General features: G+C 38.2%; 1 pseudogene; it reads right to left on the bottom strand.

The window, feature by feature from the left end:
• Positions 1-5,630: 5,630 nt before the first annotated feature.
• Positions 5,631-6,306, bottom strand: LOC103090700 (ferritin heavy chain pseudogene; annotated as a pseudogene).
• Between the last annotated feature and the right edge of the window lie 9,308 nt (positions 6,307-15,614).

Below are 15,614 nucleotides of genomic sequence, written 5' to 3'. Positions count from 1 at the left end.
CTTTAGATGATCCCAATTATACACACACAAAAAATTAAACTTATCAAAGTACATATAGCAACTTCTGTCCCTTAGCATCTGCCACTCAGACCTGCAACCCTAAGCAAGCTGTCTTGTGACGAATATTGTTTGGATCCAGGAGAAAACATTTTCCCACCTCTTGCCCTGTGCCCAGATGTATCCAAATACTAAGGAGTTTCATGTGTTGGATACTGTTTCAGGATATTGCTTCAGGATACTGCTTCAGGATGTGAGAAACATTTGAATGCCTTATGTAACAGAAAACACAAATTAATTAACTTGTTCAATATCTTTTCTCTCGGATGATATAAATCCCATAGATTCTTGCTTAAGGAAGTATTATTTCACAGTAGTGACAGGCATCCCTTCCCTTCCTTTTCTTTATGTTCCAATATTGTTTCTGGAGAGACAAACATGGTTTTTATAACCAGTACAAAATGCAGCTGAGAAATATTTTGCTACATTTAACGATTCATATTCCTTTTAAATGTACATATATAGCTCTTTATGTTGGAAAATAGGTGGGCATTAAAAGGTAGTATTGTGGATATCTTTATATTTATAATCATATTGATAAGATTTGAGTAAATTTTCAAAAAATACTGTACATTTCAGCTTTATTTAAAATTTTAACTAAAATTTTGAAATTCAATAATTAAGGTATGTATTTGGCTTTTAATTTTAAAACTTTGAATATTATATAAAGTAACTGAAAGCATTTGTGAACATAGCTATGTTTTAATATTTTATAGTAATTTAATTTTATCAACATAAATTCAAAATTTGTATATATATATATATATATATATATACTTTTTTTTTTTTCCTGTGGTACGTGGGCCTCTCACTGTTGTGGCCTCTCCGGTTGCGGAGCACAGGCTCCGGACGCGCAGGCTCAGTGGCCATGGCTCACGGGCCCAGCCACTCTGCGGCATGTGGGATCTTCCCGGACCGGGGCACAAACCCGTGTCCCCTGCATCGGCAGGCGGACTCTCAACCACTGCACCACCAGGGAAGCCCCAAAATTTGTATATTTTGAACATGATCACCTTTTACATTTTAATCTTTTATTGCATTAATATGAAAATCTTTATTTTAACAACATTAGAGAAAAGGAAAAATAAATTGTGTGGAATGAATATTCATAATTATGAATTATATATATCTATATTTTATTACTCAACCAAATATCACTGACTAATCAATAGAAAATTGTTATATATTAATAATTAACAATTTGTAATATTCTTCCAAAATTGTCATATAAAAACAGTCAACCAGGCTTTTAACTTTTTTCAAGGCAGGATAATATATGTTTTATGTAACAGATTTTTAGCTTGACTTAGAAGTCTTATACTCTTGCCAGGTCCCCAGATTGTTAAAGGTGTGTCCAAGCTCTTATTTGATTTCTGGTTCCAAAAATGTGTTTAAATCTTTTTGCTATTTTTTCCTTACTCTTTTAGTTCAGATATTTACTATGATGTTTTTAGAAAATATCACACACAAACAATTCTGCCCAGTCTTCAGTAAACGCTTTCACCTCAAAATAAGTGCCTTCTTCTGTTGTGCACTTGACTGCTTTTTACTCCTCCAAGACTCCATGTTTTCCTATGGAACTCCTGTTGTATAAATGCTGTGTGTGTGTTTGTGTGTGTGTTTGTGTGTGTGTGTGTGTGTGTGTGTATGTGAGAATAAAGATATTCTTCCATATTTGCTCTCTGTATCCTTGCTATTTAAAGTAAGGTCTGCTGATCAGTAACTTACGCATCTCTTGGGAACCAATGAGAAATGCAGAATCGCAGGCCCTACCACATATTTACTCATTCAAAATGTGCATTTTTAACAAGATCACCTGGTGATTTATATCCACATTAGTGCTTGAAGGGCACTGCTCAATATCTTGGCTATCATAATTTCTATGGTTTTCCTTTAATTCTGTATTTTGAGAGGATTCTCTGATACAGTAAATTTTGCTAATTCAGGTCTTTATTGTTATGTATGTGATTCAGTGCCACTAAGGGCTATTTTATTATTGTTATTATAATCTCTGATATATTTTTATTTCTATGGAAGTTATCTTCTATCTTTATTCTCTCATTATACTTGATTTCCCCTTTTACTTCTTGTAATTCTGTAAACTTATATATATATTTTTCAGTTATATAAATATGTGCATAGATTTATAATTGTGATATATTCCTGAAGGATTGACCATTTTGTCATTTTATGAAATCTCCCTCATTATCACTGGAAATGGTGCTTACCTTAAAGTCTGCTTGATTTAGTAACAGTCCTGTTAAAGTAGCTTTCCTCTTAGTATTTTCATACTGAATGTTTTCATTGTTTTACCTTGAACCTGATTACTTTTTTTTTTTTTAGAACCTGATTACTTTTATTTAAATTGTGTTTTTTGGTAAATAGCAACCATCTCAAAATATGCCATAACTGTTGTCCAAAACAAAGGGAACTTTGTAAGGTCCTTGTATGACCTTGTTGTGTCTCCTTTGTTGACTTTAGAATTCCTTAATTACTCCTACTTGGATAAAGTCTTTGTTATGCAGCTCTTTTCACTGTAAGCCACTGTTACACCAATCCCTCTTGGTATGGTGGCAAGGTATGGGAGAAGTTTCTTTCAATTTATGATTAAATCTCAGTCGTTTAGTTGGCCCATGTCTCTGAGCTGTGACTTACATCAATGTTTCTTGGCCTTAATTTCTCCTCTTAGGTAATACAGGAAGGATTTGGGGTGGGGGAGGGAGTAGACTTGGATAAATGCTCTTCTCCCTAGGGTGTAATAAGGCTCTGGTAAAGCCTTTTCTCCTGCAAAGTTCCCTTTGTTTTGGAGAACAGTCTTGGCATATTTCAAAATGGTTATGTTCCCTTTTCCCGTTTCAGAGCCAGTAGAGGATCCTTCCAAGCTTTTCACTGTGAGGATCTCATTGGGCTCCTGAAGGCAAAGTCCATGAAAGTGTATCCCCGACACACATGCCAAAACACAGCTCTTAGGAGTTCTCCCTCATGCTAGTGTACTCAAGCTCAAACAATTTGTTAAAATTACAACTTAAGTGTTCCTAGGACTTTTTGTTTCCAGGTTTCAGCTGTGATTCTCTATTCATCTCTCTCTCCAGATTTCAAGAGTGGCAGTTTGCCCTGTGATCACAATTCTCTGATGGGTCTAAGAAGAGTCCTTAATTTTCAGTTTGTTCAGTAGTTTTCTTTCTGTAATGATGGAAATAGCTATCTCCTAGCTGTTTACATGTCAAAGTTGAAACCAGGAGTCTCTTTTGGTTTGTTTATAACTTCTGAAACAGTAAATATTTTTAAGATCTGTTTTGTTTCATAAAAGAAGTATATCATGCTGTATGCAATCTTTGGAGACTCATTTGTCCTCAACATTTTATCACAAAATTCTATCATGTTTTTACATGTTGCTAGTTCATTTGTTTTGACTACTGTATAATACTGCATTTTACTGTACCACAGTTAATTCATCTACATTATTGTTTATGAGCATTTGGGTTTTTTCCAGTTTGTTGATATTGTGAACAGTACTTGAAAATACATAAACCCTTTTTAGTATATATGTAGGAGGGGAATTTCTGGCTCATATATATGTCTATTGTCAACTTTAGGAGATAATGCTAATGCCTTATGAAGGTGTACATATTTATATATACGTATTTCATTCTGTTAATATGGTAGATTAAAATAATTTTTTGTCAAATGGCAAACCAACTTTGCTTTTCTGGGATAAACCCCAACAAGTCATGGTGTATTATTCTGTTTGTACATTACTTTAAATTATCTACTGATATTTTGAAAGGGAATTTGCATCTATATTTATGAGGGATATTGGTATAAATTTTATTTTTCCGTAATGTTTTTGTCAGTTTTTGGTATCAGGGCTTTAATGTCCTGGCTAGCTGATTTAGGAAGGGTTTCCTCCACTTCTATTTATGAAAACAGTTTGTTTTAAATATGGCATTATTTATTGCTTAAATATTTGATTAATTAATTAATTAATGAAACTGTGCCTGGAGGTTTTCTTCCTTCCCTCCTTCCTCCCTGCTTTCTTTCCTCCTTCCCACCCATTCATCCTTACGTTCTTTCTTTCTCTTTTTTTCCCTCCCTCTTCTCCTCTCTTTCTATTTTTCTCTCCTGATCTTGCTCTCTCCATTTTATTTTCTGCTTTTCTTAGGTGGTTTCTGATTATGAATTGAATTACCTTAATGAAAAGTGTTTTTCTAAATTTTTATTCTTCATCTGTCAGTTTGGGTAATTCATGGTTTTCAATAAATATCTCCAGTTAGCTAGGTTGTTGAATTTAATGATATAAACAGATTTATAATATTATTTTATTACCCTTTTAATGTCTGTAGTCCTTTTAATATGTTTAGTGATATTCCCTTTTTAATTACTGCTTTAAGCAATATGTATATCTTTTTTTCTTAGTCAGTCTGGTTAGTATCTACAATTTTTATTATTTTTCCCCCAAAACCCCATATCTTAACTTTATTATCTATTGTTATCTGTTTCCTATTTCTTGATTTATGATCTCATTTTTATTATTTACCTTCTATTATTTTAGGTTTAATTTGCTCTTTTACTAGTGCTCTTATGGTACAAGCTTAGGTCATTAATTTTTAAACCTTTTTTCTAGCAGTTATTTATATTTATAAAATTCTAAGCATTGCTTTGGATACAAACCACAAAATTTGATACTTGGATATCCATTATTGATATACATGGTAGGTGTTCAGCTCACAATATTCACTATTTTTTCTTATGATTTCTTCTTTGACCCATGGATTATTAACACATGTTGCAGAGATTCCAAAATTGAGGGAATCTCTCCATACTATTTGGTATGGGTTGAGATACGTTCCCACCTGAAAAAAAAGATATGCTGATGTCCTAACCCCCAGTACCTCAGAATGTGACCTTATTTGAAAGCAGAATCAATGTAGATGTCATTAGTTAAGATAAGGTCATATTGGAGTCGGGTGAACCCTTAATCCTATACGACTGGTGTCCATATAAGAAGGCAGCCATGTGAAGATAGGCAGAGGGAAAAAGTCATGTGAAGGCAGAGAATCAGAGTGATGCAGGAACAGGCCAAAGAATGTCAAAGATTGCTGACAAACCACCGGAAGCTAAGAAAATGCAAGGAAGGATTCTACTACAGGTTTTAGAGGGAGATTGGCTCTGGTGACACATTGGTTTCAGACTTCTTGCCTCCAGAACTGAAACAATAAATTTCTGTTGTTTTAAACTCCCCAGTTTGTGGTACTTTGTTATGGCAGGCCTAGGAAACTAATACACTATTACTGTATGGTTTCAATTCTTTTAAATTTGTTGAGGATTTGGTCTTATGGCTCAGTATACCTTCTACCTTGGTGAATGTTCCCTGCACTTGTACATATATGCTGCACTTGTTGGTATAGTGTTCATATTTTGGCGAGAGGAGTAACAAATTACTCTATTTGAAGGAATGGTACTAAGGAAAGAACTTGTAGATGTTTTGGTACAACTTATAGAAAAGGTAAAGGTAACCCAAACATGCGTGCACTGCCTTGGTGACCCGTGGCTATGGGAAGCCAACCTAAGGCTTAGCTCTCATTATCACTGTTTCCCAGGATGTGCTTGTCAAAGAGATACTCTGCCATGCCAGATTCGGGGGCCCCCATCTTGCGTAAGTTGGTTACATGGTCACGCAATTCTTTGATGGATTTCACCTGCTTGTTCAGGTAGAGTCTCAATGAAGTTACACAAATTGGGATCATTTTTGTCAGTGGCCAGTTTGTGCAGTTCCAGTAGTGACTGATTCACACCTTTTTCCAAGTGTAGCGCACATTCCATTGCATTCAGCCCATTCTCCCAGTCATCACGGTCTGCTTTCTTGATATCCTGAAGGAAGATTCGGCCACCCCGTTGGTTCTGCAGCTTCATCAGTTTCAAAGCATGTTCCCTCTCCTCACGAGATTGGTGAAGAAAGTATTTGGCAAATATCTTCAAAGCCACATCATCGCGGTCAAAATAGTACTACATGGATAGGTAGACGTAGGAGGCGTAGAGCTCCAGGCTGATCTGGCGGCTGATGGCAGCCTCCGCCGAGTGCCGGTGGTAGTTCTGGCACACCTGCGAGGGGGATGCGGTCGTCATGGCCGGCGGCTGAGGAGAGGCGGTCGGAGGGCGCTGTGAGGTGGTGGCGAGGGCTGGTTCTGACCGGCCGGCTGGAGCGGGGGAGAGGTGCAGGGTTCCGTCCAAGCACTGTTGAAGCAGGAAACCCTGGTGACGCTCTGCGAAGACTGTGGCCAGTATAGCATTCTTTAAATGTCAACTAGATGAAGTTGGTGGTTTTCAAATCTCTTGTATCTTCACTGATTTTTTTTTTCTACATTTTTTATCAGGTACTGGGAGAGGGATGTTTATTCTCGAGTGCTGATTTTTCTATTTTAGTCTGTCAATTTTTACTTAATATAGCTTTTTACATCTACTTTAATATGATTCATATTCAATTTTTATAACTTTCCTTAACTGTTTACTGTCACTCTATGCCTTTTTTATTAAATTGTTTCTACATAACACCGTGGAGTTTAATCTTGCTTTTAAATCTAGTCTGACAATCTCTGCCTTTTGATTCTAGTGTTAGACCACTTACTAATTGAATCAGTACAGGTGTTTACTTTGTCTTTACTGCAGATCCATTTTTCTGTCATATATAATTTCTCTACAGTCTGATGAACTACTTTTATCAGTTATTATATTGTATGTCCATTTAGGACAAATTCAGCTTTCCCAACTGAGAAAGTTTTTATTTCATATTCATAGATTGCAAAGATATTCTTCCATGTTTTATTCCAGCAGGTATATAAAGTTTTTACAATTATGTCTATGATCATCCTGAAATGAAATTTTGTGTGTGGAGTAAGATAGCATCCAAGTTCATTTTTTCCCCCATAATCATATCCAGTTGTCCCAGTACCATTTGTTGATAAGACAGACTTTCTTTTCCCCATTAAATTGTAGAGATATATTTGTGGAAAGTCAAATGACCATATAAACTTAGGTCTCATTCTGAATTCCCTATTTTATTCCATTTATTGATTCATCTATCCATATATCAATACCATTCTGTCTTAGTTAATGAAGCTTCTTTGTAAGTCTTCATATCTGGGACTAAATGTCGCACAATATCACTATCCTTTTGAAAACTAATATGAGCTCTTCTGGAGCATAAATTGTAGAATCCGACTGTCAGTTTCTTCAGTATCATAGCAATATTCCCTCAATTAATGAACATAAATAATCCATCCATTTATTTAACCATTCTTTAATATTCCTTATCTATGTCATGGGGTTTTCAGTCATGAGCTCTTAGAAAATTTCATTAAATTTATTCCTAACTCTTTAATATTTTCATGCCACTTTAATGATATTTCAGAATTAAAATTCTCAATATTTTGTTGCTAGTATATGTTAATGCAGTTGCTTTTTTATATTTTAATTTATGTGAGTTAGAGTTCTAATTTTTTTTTTAACATCTTTATTGGGGTATAATTGCCTTACAATGGTGTGTTAGTTTCTGCTTTATAACAGAGTGAATCAGTTATACATATACATATGTTCCCATCTCTTCCCTCTCTTTGTCTCCCTCCCTCCCCCCCCTCCAGACAGCCACAAAGAACCGAGCCGGTTTCCCTGTGCCATGCGGCTGCTTCCCACTGGCTATCTACCTTACGTTTGTTAGTATATATATGTCCATGTCTCTCTCTCACCCTATCACACCTCACCCTTCCCCCTCCCCATATCCTCAAGTCTGTTCTCCAGTAGGTCTGTGTCTTTATTCCTGTTTTACCCCTAGGTTCTTCATAACATTTTTTTTTAAAATTCCATATATATGTGTTAGCATACGGTATTTGTCCTTCTCTTTCTGACTTACTTCACTCCGTATGACAGACTCTAGATCTATCCACCTCATTACAAATAGCTCAATTTCGTTTCTTTTTATGGCTGAGTAATATTCCATTGTATATATGTGCCACATCTTCTTTATCCATTCATCCGACGGCGGGCACTTAGGTTGTTTCCATCTCCGGGCTATTGTAAATAGAGCTGCAATGAACATTTTGGTACATGACTCTTTCTGAATTCTGGTTTCCTCAGGGTATATACCTAGTAGTGGGATTGCTGGGTCATATGGTAGTTCTATTTGTAGTTTTTTAAGGAACCTCCATACTGTTCTCCATAGTGGCTGAACCAATTCACATTCCCACCAGCAGTGCAAGAGTGTTCCCTTTTCTCCACACCCTCTCCAGCATTTATTGTTTCTAGATTTTTTGATGATGGCCATTCTGACTGGTGTGAGATGATATCTCATTGTAGTTTTGATTTGCATTTCTCTAATGATTAATGATGTTGAGCATTCTTTCATGTGTTTGTTGGCAGTCTGTATATCTTCTTTGGAGAAATGTCTATTTAGGTCTTCTGCCCATTTTTGGATTGGGTTGTTTATTTTTTTGTTATTGAGCTGCATGAGCTGCCTGTAAATTTTAGAGATTAATCCTTTGTCAGTTGATTCATTTGCAAATATTTTCTCCCATTCTGAGGGCTGTCTTTTGGTCTTGTTTATGGTTTCCTTTGCTGTGCAAAAGCTTTGAAGTTTCATTAGGTCCCATTTGTTTATTTTTGTTTTTATCTCCATTACTCTAGGAGATGGGTCAAGAAGGATCTTGCTGTGATTTATGTCATAGAGTGTTCTGCCTATGTTTTCCTCTAAGAGTTTGATAGTTTCTGGCCTTACATTTAGGTCTTTAATCCATTTTGAGCTTATTTTTGTGTATGGTGTTAGGGAGTGATCTAATCTCATACTTTTACATGTACCTATCCAATTTTCCCAGCACCACTTATTGAAGAGGCTGTCCTTTCTCCACTGTATATTCCTGCCACCTTTATCAAAGATAAGGTGACCATATGTGCATGGGTTTATCTCTGGGCTTTCTATCCTATTCCATTGATCTATCTTTCTGTTTTTGTGCCAGTACCATACTGTCTTGATTACTGTAGCTTTGTAGTATAGTCTGAAGTCAGGCAGCCTGATTCCTCCAGCTCCATTTTTTGTTCTCAAGATTGCTTTGGCTATTCGGGGTCTTTTGTGTTTCCATACAAATTGTGAAATTTTTTGTTCTAGTTCTGTGCAAAATGCCACTGGTAGTTTGATAGGGATTGCATTGAATATGTAAATTTCTTTGGGAAGTAGAGTCATTTTCACAATGTTGATTCTTCCAATCCAAGAACATGGTATATCTCTCCATCTGTTTGTATCATCTTTAATTTCTTTCATCAGTGTCTTATAATTTTCTGCATACAGGTCTTTTGTCTCCTTAGGTAGGTTTATTCCTAGATATTTTATGCTTTTTGTTGCAATGGTAAATGGGAGTGTTTTCTTGATTTCACTTTCAGATTTTTCATCATTAGTATATAGGAATGCCAGAGATTTCTGTGCATTAATTTTGTATCCTGCTACTTTACCAAATTCATTGATTAGCTCTAGTAGTTTTCTGGTAGCATCTTTAGGATTCTCTATGTATAGTATCATGTCATCTGCAAACAGTGACAGCTTTACTTCTTCTTTTCCGATTTGGATTCCTTTTATTTCCTTTTCTTCTCTGATTGCTGTGGCTAAAACTTCCAAAACTATGTTGAATAAGAGTGGTGAGAGTGGGCAACCTTGTCTTGTTCCTGACCTTAGTGGAAATGCTTTCAGTTTTTCGCCATTGAGGATGATGTTGGCTGTGGGCTTGTCATATACGGCCTTTATTATATTGAGGAAAGTTCCCTCTACACCTACTTTCTGCAGGGTTTTTATCATAAATGGGTGTTGAATTTTGTCAAAAGCTTTCTCTGCATCTATTGAGATGATCATATGGTTTTTCTCCTTCAATTTGTTAATATGGTTAATCACATTGATAGATTTGCGTATATTGAAGAATCCTTGCATTCCTGGAATAAACCCCACTTGATCATGGTGTATGATCCTTTTAATGTGCTGTTGGATTCTGTTTGCTAGTATTTTGTTGAGGATTTTTGCATCTATGTTCATCAGTGATATTGGCCTGTAGTTTTCTTTCTTTGTGACATCCTTGTCTGGTTTTGGTATCAAGGTGATGGTGGCCTCGTAGAATGAGTTTGGGAGTGTTCCTCCCTCTGCTATATTTTGGAAGAGTTTGAGAAGAATAGGTGTTAGCTCTTCTCTAAATGTTTGATAGAATTCGCCTGTGAAGCCATCTGGTCCTGGGCTTTTGTTTGTTGGAAGATTTTTAATCACAGTTTCAATTTCAGTGTTTGTGATTGGTCTGTTCATATTTTCTATTTCTTCCTGATTCAGTCTTGGCAGTTTGTGCATTTCTAAGAATTTGTCCATTTCTTCCAGATTGTCCATTTTATTGGCATAGAGTTGCTTGTAGTAATCCCTCATGATTTTTTGTATTTCTGCAGTGTCAGTTGTTACTTCTCCTTTTTCATTTCTGATTCTATTGATTTGAGTCTTCTCCCTTATTTTCTTGATGAGTCTGGCTAATGGTTTATCAATTTTGTTAATCTTCTCAAAGAACCAGCTTTTAGTTTTATTGATCTTTGCTATTGTTTCCTTCATTTCTTTTTCATTTATTTCTGATCTGATTTTTATGATTTCTTTCCTTCTGCTAACTCTGGGGTTTTTTTGTTCTTCTTTCTCTAATTGCTTGAGGTGCAAGGTTAGGTTGTTTATTCGAGATGTTTCCTGCTTCTTAAGGTGGGCTTGTATTGCTATAAACTTCCCTCTTAGAACTGCTTTTGCTGCATCCCATAGGTTTTGGGTCGTTGTATCTCCATTGTCATTTGTTTCTAGGTATTTTTTAATTTCCTCTTTGATTTCTTCAGTGATCACTTCGTTACTAAGTAGTGTATTGTTTAGCCTCCATGTGTTTGTATTTTTTACTGCTCTTTTCCTATAATTGATATCTAATCTCATGGCGTTGTGGTCGGAAAAGATACTTGATATAATTTCAATTTTCTTAAATTTACCAAGGCTTGATTTGTGACCCAAGATATGATCTATCCTGGAGAATGTTCCATGAGCACTTGAGAAAAATGTGTATTCTGTTGTTTTTGGATGGAGTGTCCTATAAATATCAATTAAGTCCATCCTGTTTAATGTATCATTTAAAGCTTGTGTTTCCTTATTTATTTTCATTTTGGATGATCTGTCCATTGGTGAAAGTGGGGTGTTGAAGTCCCCTACTATGAATGTGTTACTGTCGATTTCCCCTTTTATGGCTGCTAGTTTTTGCCTTATGTATTGAGGTGCTCCTATGTTGGGTGCATAAATATTTACAATTGTTATATCTTCTTCTTGGATCGATCCCTTAATCATTATGTAGTGTCCTTCTTTGTCTCTTCTGATAGTCCTTATTTTAAAGTCTATTTTGTCTGATATGAGAATTGCTACTCCAGCTTTCTTTTGGTTTCCATTTGCATGGAATATCTTTTTCCATCCCCTTACTTTCAGTCTGTATGTGTCTCTAGGTCTGAAGTGGGTCTCTTGTAGACAGCATATATATGGGTCTTGTTTTTGTATCCATTCAGCCAATCTGTGTCTTTTGGTGGGAGCATTTAGTCCATTTACATTTAAGGTAATTATCGATATGTATGTTCCTATTCCCATTTTCTAAATTGTTTTGGGTTCGTTATTATAGGACTTTTCCTTCTCTTGTGTTTTTGTCTAGAGAAGTTCCTTTAGCATTTGTTGTAAAGCTGGTTTGGTGGTGCTGAACTCTCTCAGCTTTTGCTTGTCTGTAAAGGTTTTAATTTCTCCATCAAATCTGAATGAGATCCTTGCTGGGTAGAGTAATCTTGGTTGCAGGTTTTTCTCCTTCATCACTTTCAGTATGTCCTGCCACTCCCTTCTGGCTTGTAGAGTTTCTGCTGAGAGATCAGCTGTTAACCTTATGGGGATTCCCTTGTGTGTTATTTGTTGTTTTTCCCTTGCTGCTTTTAATATGCTTTCTTTGTATTTAGTTTTTGACAGTTTGATTAATATGTGTCTTGGCGTATTTCTCCTTGAATTTATCCTGTATGGGACTCTCTGTGCTTCCTGGACTTGATTAACGATTTCCTTTCCCATATTAGGGAAGTTTTCAACTATAATCTCTTCAAATATTTTCTCAGTCCCTTTCTTTTTCTCTTCTTCTTCTGGAACCCCTATAATTCGAATGTTGGTGCGTTTAATGTTGTCCCAGAGGTCTCTGAGACTGTCCTCAGTTCTTTTCATTCTTTTTTCTTTATTCTGCTCTGCAGTAGTTATTTCCACTATTTTATCTTCCAGGTCACTTATCCGTTCTTCTGCCTCATTTATTCTGCTATTGATCCCATCTAGAGTATTTTTCATTTCATTTATTGTGTTGTTCATCATTGTCTGTTTCATCTTTATTTCTTCTAGGTCCTTGTTAACTGCTTCTTGCATTTTGTCCATTCTATTTCCAAGATTTTGGATCATCTTTACTATCATTATTCTGAACTCTTTTTCAGGTAGACTGCCTATTTCCTCTTCATTTGTTAGGTCTGGTGGGTTTTTATCCTGCTCCTTCATCTGCTGTGTGTTTTTCTGTCTTCTCATTTTGCTTATCTTACTGTGATTGGGTTCACCTTTTTGCAGGCTGCAAGTTCGTAGCTCCCGTTGTTTTTGATGTCTGTCTCCAGTGGCTAAGGTTGGTTCAGTGCGTTGTGTAGGCTTCCTGGTGGAGGGGACTAGTGGCTGTGTTGTGGTGTATGAGGCTAGATCTTGTCTCTCTAGTGGGCAGGTCCACGTCTGGTGGTGTGTTTTGGGGTGTCTGTGGACTTATTATGATTTTAGGCAGCCTCTCTGCTAGTGGGTGGGGTTGTGTTCCTGTTTTGCTATATGGTTGGCATAGGTTGTCCAGCACTGTAGCTTGCTGGTCGTTGAGCGAAGCTGGGTGCTGGTGTTGAGATGGAGATCTCTGGGAGATTTTCGCCGTTTGATATTATGTGGGGCTGGGAGGTCTCTTCTTGACGAGTGTTCTGAAGTTGGCTCTCCCACCTCAGAGGCAGAGTCCTGACTCCTGGCTGGAGCAGCAAGAGCCTTTCATCCACTCGGCTCAGAATAAAAGGGAGAGAAAGTAGAGAGAATTAGTATAAGTAGGAGGAAATAGGAAAGAAAGAAAGAAAGAAAGAAAGAGAGGAGGGAAGGAAGGAAGGAGGGAAGGAAGAAAGAAAGAAAGAAGAAAAGAAAGGAAGAAGGCAAGAAGGAAAGAAAGGAGGGAGGGAGGGAGGAGGGAAGGAAGGAAGGAATGAGGGAAGGAAGGAAAAAATACAGAAAGAAAGAAGATACAGTAAAATAAAATAAAGTATAATAAAGTTATTGAATTAAAAAAATAATTATTTAGAGGAAAAAAAAAAGGGAAGGATAGAACCTTAGGACAAATGGTGGAAGCAAAGTTATAGAGACAAAATCTTACATAGAAGCATACACATATACCCTCACAAAAAGAGGTAAAGTGGAAAAAATCATAAAACTTGCTCTCCAAGTCCACCTCCTCAATTTGGGACGATTCGTTGTCTCAAAAAGGGAAGGAAGGAAGGAAAGATAGAAAGAAGGTAAAGTATAACAGAGTTCTTTAAATTAAAATTAATTATTAAGAAAAAAATTAAAAAAAAAAATGGTCGGATAGAACGCTGGGACAAATGGTGGAAGCAAACCTATACAGACAAGATCTCACACAGAAGCATACACATACACATTCACAAAAAGAGGAAAAGGGGAAAAAATCATAGATCTTGCTCTAGAAGTCCGCCTCCTCAATTTGGGATGATTCGCTGTCTATTCATGTATTCCACAGAGGCAGGGTACATCAAATTGATTGTGTAGCTTTAATCCGCTGTTTCTGAGGCTGCTGGGAGAGATTTCCCTTTTTCTTCTTTGTTCTCACAGCTCACAGGGGCTCAGCTTTCGACTTGGCCCTGCCTCTGCGTGTAGGTCGCTGGAGGGCGTCTGCTTTTTGCTCAGACAGGACGGCGTTAAAGGAGCCGCTGACTCGGGGGCTCTGGCGCTCTCAGGCCGGGGGCAGGGAGGGGCACGGAGTGCGGAGCGGTCCTGCGGCGGCAGAAGTCGGCGTGACGTTGCCCCAGCCTGAGGCCCGCCGTGTGTTCTCCCTGAGAAATTGTCCCTGGATCCCGGGAACCTGGCAGTGGCGGGCTGCACAGGCTCCCCGGAAGAGGGGTGTGGATAGTGACCTGTGCTCGCACACAGGCCCCTTGGTGGCGTCAGCAGCAGCCCTAGCGTCTCCCGCCCGTCTCTGGGGTCCGAGCTTTTAGCCGTGGCTCGCGCCAGTCTCTGGGGTCCGAGCTCTTAGCCGCGGCTCGCGCCCGTCTCTGAGGTCCGTGCTTTTAGCCGCGGCTCGCGCCTGTTTCTGGAGTTCCTTTAGGCAGCGCTCTTAAAACCCCTTTCCTCGCGCACCAGGAAACACAGAGGCAAGAAAAAGTCTCTTGCCTCCTCAGCAGGTGCAGCCTTTTCCCCGGACTCCCTCCCGGCTAGCCGTGGCGCACTAACCCCTTCGGGCTATGTTCAAGCCGCCAACCCCAGTCCTCTCCCTGAGCTCCGACCGAAACCCGAGCCTCAGCTCCCAGCCCCCGCTCGCCCCAGCGGGTGAGCACACAAGCCTCCCGGGCTGGTGAGCGCCGGTCGGCGCCGATCCTCTGTGCGGGAACCTCCCCGCTTTGCCCTCCGCGCCCCTGTTGCTGTGCTGTCCTCCGCGGCTCCGAAGCTCCCCGCTCCGCTTCCCGCAGTCTCCGCCCGTTAAGGGGCTTCCTAGTGTGTGGAGACCTTTCTTCCTTCACAGTTCCCTCCCACTGGTGCAGGTGCCGTCCCTATTCTTTTGTCTCTGTTTTTAATTAAATTTTTCTTTTGCCCTACCCAGATACGTGGGGGATTTCTTGCCTTTTGGGAGGTCTGAGGTCTTCTGCCAGCATTCAGTAGGTGTTCTGTAGGAGTTGTTCCACATGTAGATGTATTTCTGGTGTATTTGTGGGGAGGAAGGTGATCTCCGCGTCTTACTCCTCCGCCGTCTTTCCACCGCCCCTCTAATATTTTTATTAATGGATTCCTGTAGATTTTTTCTAGCATATAATCATACCCTCTGAAAATAACAGTAGTTTTACTTCTTATCCAATATTTATGTATACTCTTTTGTCTTATTGCTTGGTTAAGACCTACTTCTAATGTTGATTAGAAGTAATGAGAGCAGACATCCCTGACTTTTCCCTATTTTAGGTGGAAACTTCAATATCATAACAGTAAGCTTGATGTTAGCTATAGATCTTTGCTAGAAGCATTTTAGCAGACTGAGGGAGTTCCCTCCTACTTACAGTGTGCTGAAATTAGTTATTATGATTTAGTGTTGAATTTCTTTAAAAAAATTCTTTTCTATACCTATTGAGATCATTACTTTTGCTTCTTATTTTTAAAATAGATTTGTGGGTCTCACTCACTTCTCTCCGAGTGGGACCCTGTCCGGACAGTTTGTGTTAGCTTCTATACT

The sequence above is a fragment of the Lipotes vexillifer genome, unplaced genomic scaffold (assembly GCF_000442215.2).
Source record: "Lipotes vexillifer unplaced genomic scaffold, Lipotes_vexillifer_v1.1 scaffold3506, whole genome shotgun sequence".
NCBI classification, from domain to species: Eukaryota; Metazoa; Chordata; class Mammalia; order Artiodactyla; family Lipotidae; genus Lipotes; species Lipotes vexillifer.
Note: the sequence above shows the minus strand (reverse complement) of the source record. Positions and strands in the feature narration are given on the sequence as shown.